Genomic DNA, 4,824 nt, shown 5'->3' with positions numbered 1-4,824 from the left:
TCTTGGATATCCATAATGATGAAGTCAGTTGGGATGTAGAATTGACCTACACGGACAGGGATATTCTCTAACATTCCTACAGGATATTTTACTGAACGGTCTGCTAGTTGAAGAGACATTCTCGTTGCTTTAAGCTCGCCTAGATTTAGTTTCTTACAGGTTGAGAGAGGCATCAAACTAACACTAGCTCCTAAATCGCACAAGGCTTTCTCTATAATGGTTTTACCTATTACGCAGGGTATAGAGAAACTACCAGGGTCTTTCAGTTTTGGAGGCATGTTATTTTGGATGATAGCGCTACATTCAGCGGTAAGCGTTATAGTTTCGTTATCCTCGAGTTTCTTTTTGTTCGATAAGATTTCTTTTAAGAACTTAGCGTACGAAGGCATTTCAGTTATGGCTTCTGTGAATGGTATGGTTATGTTTAATTGCTTCAGAAGTTCTACAAATCTTTTAAATTGCGCTTCGGTTTTTGATTTAGCTAATCTCTGAGGGTAAGGAATTGGTGGCTTATAAGGTGGTGGTGGAACATAAGGTTTCTCCTTTTCGGGTTCCACTTCGTTATTGTTCTCATCAGTCTTAGCAGTTTGTTCATCAGTTGTTTTCTTTTGGGTTTCCTTTGGCTCTTGTTGTGACATGGGTACGTTTTGGGTTCTAGGATCTATGGGTCCGTCGTAATTCGTTCCACTTCGTAGTGTTATCGCGTTCGCATGTCCTTTAGGATTAGGTTGTGGTTGAGCAGGAAACGTGCCAGCAGGGGCAGCAGTAGGTGCTTGTTGTTGAGCCACTTGTGAGATTTGAGTTTCTAACATTTTGTTATGCGTAGCTAAAGCATCTACTTTGTTCGATAGTTGTTTTAGTTGCTCGCTATTGTGGATGTTTTGATTCAGGAAGTCTTTATTGGTTTGTTGTTGGGAAGCTATGAAGTTCTTCATCATGATTTCTAGGTTCGACTTCCTAGGGGTGTTTTGAGCAGCTACAGGCGCTTTTTGGTAGCCAGGTGGTACAGCAGGTGCTTGTCCAGGCGCGTACAACGCATTGTTGTTCTTATAAGAAAAGTTCGGGTGGTTTTTCCATCCAGGGTTGTACGTGTTAGAATAAGGGTTTCCTTGAGCGTAATTTACTTGATCAGATGGGACTCCAGTCAAGAGTTGGCATTCAGCAACTACATGCCCAGTCAATCCACAAATCTCGCAGTTAGGTGCTACAGCGGCAGCGGTGGCTGAAGGAGTGATGGTTAAATTCTCGCAGTTAGGTGCTACAGCGGCAGCGGTGGCTGAAGGAGTGATGGTTAAATTCTCGATCTTTTGAGTTAAAGCGTCTACTTTAGCGTTAACGCGGTCTATACCACTTATTTCGTACATTCCTCCTTTGGTTTGTGCTTTCTCTAGAGCAGCTCGTTCTCCACCCCATTGGTAATGGTTTTGTGCCATGTTCTCTATGAGTTTGTATGCTTCATCATGGGGTTTGTCCATTAATGCTCCGCCAGCAGCGGCATCTATAGTCATTTTAGTGTTATATAGGAGACCACCATAGAAAGTATGGATGATCAGCCATGGTTCGAGTCCATGATGAGGGCTTATTCTAAGCATGTCCTTGTAACGTTCCCAAGCTTCGAAGAGTGATTCGTTATCTTTCTGGGTAAATCCGTTGATTTGACCTCTAAGCATAGCAGTTTTGCTAGGCGGAAAATATCTCGCTAAGAATACTCTCTTCAATTCGTCCCACGTAGTTATGGAATTGGAAGGCAGGGATTGAAGCCACGCTCTCGCTCTATCTCTCAAGGAGAAAGGGAAAAGGCGTAATCGAATAGCTTCGGAACTAACGTTGTTGGCTTTGATAGTGTCGGCGTATTGCACGAACACGGATAAATGGAGATTGGGGTCGTCTACAGGGCTTCCAGAGAATTGATTCTGTTGAACAGCTTGGACCAGTGAAGGTTTTAGTTCGAAATTGTTCGCTTCAATCGCAGGTGGTGCGATGCTTGAATGCGGTTCAGCGCGCGAAGGAGCGGCATAGTCTCTAAGAGGACGAATAGCAGCCATCTCTAACTTCGGGGTAATTTGATTGATTTGATCAGTAAAAATCAATTCCTGATTAATCGGAATTTCTGCTACTTCGGGAAGATTGCGAGCTCGACGTTTGACGTTAATGAAACGTTCGATCTCGTTAATTCGTTGTATTAAGTCTCCTCCTTCTGAACGAGTATTTGGCATACAATCGTTCAAAAAGAAAGGGAAGAATTGTCCTAGTCTCTACGGTGTAACAGTGAGTTACGATATCGACTAAAATAGTCCCCGGCAACGGCGCCAAAAACTTGATCGCGACTTTACGTGTCTATAAATCTGATAACTGCAAGTGCACAGTCGTGTCGTGTAGTTTTAAAAGATATCGAATCCACAGGGACTATGAATCGAACTACCGTTATCTAAGGTTACTATGTAAAGCTAGGAGTACTAAAATTTCGATTGTTCCTAAGGGAAAGTGATTGTGAGAAAATAAAGAATAATAATAAAAGACAGGTATCAGTATGTATTTCGTTTAACTACAGGAAATCCGAAGGTCCATTGGCTTTTGCATAATCAAATTAAAAATCTTTACTAATTCAATTGATTAAAAATCCTCGTCTCAAACTTTCGCTCTGTTGAGTCAGACTACTATCCTAATCCTAATGTACGCTTTCGCCATCCCATTAGATTTTAGAAGAGCTTTTTGGAAACAATGTAATTAATAAAATGCCTATTTTATGAGGTTGTTATCTATTTAAATCTCCTAATCTCAAACTTTCGCTCTGTTGACTCGGAGCAAGCTAATATCCCTAACGTACGCTTTCGCCATCCCGCTCGAGTGTAAAAACAATTTTTGGAAATAAATAAGTCCCAATTAGTTTTAATATGCTTTCGCCATCCTTAAAACTAATGTCCTATGTCTATAGCTGTCCAAACGGGCTACCCAGCCCTAAACGGGCCGGCCCTAGCGGGCCTCGGGCTTTTTCGGGCCGGGCCTAAAAAGCCCATTTTTATATGGGCTCCGTTTTTACTACCCAGGCCCAGCCCTGTTCGGGTCTCGGGCTTTTTCGGGCCGGGCCCAAAAAGCCCATTTCCAAAAAATATATTAAATATTCTCTTTAATTTAAAAAAATAAATTATATTAAGCTTAATTTTTAAAAAAATATTAAAATTTGTTTTTATATTTCACTATTATAAAATATATTTTAAAGAAATACAAAAATTTGAATTTTTTAATTAGTATTAAATATTAAATTTTATTAATTAAATATTAAATTTTACTATTTATCGGGCCCATGGGCTACCCGGAGCCCATACGGGCTGGCCCATTTAGGGCCGGGCTTTTTCGGGCCGGGCTCAAAAAGGCCCGAAACAAAATGGGCTCAAAAAATTAGGCCCAAGCCCTAACATTTTTCGGGCCCCGCGGGCCGGCCCATGGGCTTCGGCCCATTTTGACGGCTCTACCTATGTCCACTATCCAGTTAAAGATCTCAAACTTTCGCTCTATTGATTTTAACCTTTGACCGTCTTAATCCCTCAAACTTTCGCTCTATTGGTTTTAAGACTTACTAATTAAACTAGACATATAAACCAAAAATAAGTGATAATTAATAAAACATAATTTAAGCCAATTTATTTCGGATCCCTACGGTTAACTTACTTTACATACCGACACCTTTAGTAATTTAGCCAGACATATTAATACGGTTAAACATGCATAAATCAGTTTTGTTCATAATAATAAGCATATTAAATGGCATATAATATATCATGCAATAGTAATATAAATAAAGGCGGTAAATAAAAACCTGAATTAAATAAATGGCAAATAATTCTTCAAGTATCGAACCTCCACCACAGCTTGGCTGGATCGTTCTTCGGAATTTAAATGGCAGAAAATAAAAACAAGGAATTAAAACGATAAATCTAACGTAAGGCTAGATCTACGAAAAGTTCACAACAATTTCCAGTGTAGAAATCGTTGTGAGAAAATAAACGGTTGAATGAAAACAGAATAATGAAAAGCGGTTCGCGGTACAATTTCGGCAGCACTTCGTTGGCAGGAAATCGGACGGATTGAAGTGAGATAGCAGGTCCTATTTATAGGAGGGGATTTGCAGTTGGAATCCGTGAATTGAGGGACCTTTTTCTGACTGGTACTTGGAGACGTGCGTCTCCGATTCTTCAGGGAGGCAGCTGACTGACTTGAGACGTGCGTCTCAAGTGGAGATTCTTTAGGGAGGTGGAGACGTGCGTCTCCCCTTTGCTGAGGTGGCAGAGACGTGCGTCTCTGCTTACTAGTGTGGCCTGGGTTGCTTTCCTTCGTGGGCTGGATTGCTCTTTTGGGCCTTTTGGGTCCTAATTGCACCCTTCTTTCATTTCAGCACTCCTTTTCGTCTTTTAAGCATAAATATTGGTCATTTAAGCTCGATTTTCTTTCCTTTTCGCAAATAGACGTAATTGAAGTGTAAAACCTGAAACAAAACAAATACACGCGTAATATCACAATAAATTAACATAATAAACGGAAAATGCTATAAATATCTATGGATTTTAGGCTAAATATACGATATAAAATCGTGTTATCAAGGCAACATACACGAATTGTATGATGAGAAAACAAGAATGTTGAAATATACAAAATTAGCCTATGAGAAGAAAATCTTAAGTGATAAATAGAAAAGTCTGCAAGTTATGCAGTATCCTCCATTGGAGTAATGAGAAGTTGAAACACACTTAAGAAAGATCCACAAATACATGATGAGTTAATTAATTTTCATACTGAATAACAAAGAAACTGGATACACTGAGTTGC

At 39.9% G+C, this 4,824-nt stretch overlaps 1 non-coding gene across 1 annotated transcript; it reads left to right on the top strand.

Moving 5' to 3' along the window:
- Positions 1 to 1,563: 1,563 nt before the first annotated feature.
- On the top strand, positions 1,564 to 1,670 carry LOC131643279 (small nucleolar RNA R71). The gene has a single exon (XR_009296167.1). It is a non-coding gene; the product is annotated as a small nucleolar RNA R71 (small nucleolar RNA).
- The last annotated feature ends 3,154 nt before the right edge of the window (positions 1,671 to 4,824 follow it).

The sequence above is a fragment of the Vicia villosa genome, unplaced genomic scaffold (assembly GCF_029867415.1).
Source record: "Vicia villosa cultivar HV-30 ecotype Madison, WI unplaced genomic scaffold, Vvil1.0 scaffold8, whole genome shotgun sequence".
Classification (NCBI taxonomy): Eukaryota; Viridiplantae; Streptophyta; class Magnoliopsida; order Fabales; family Fabaceae; genus Vicia; species Vicia villosa.
Note: the sequence above shows the minus strand (reverse complement) of the source record. Positions and strands in the feature narration are given on the sequence as shown.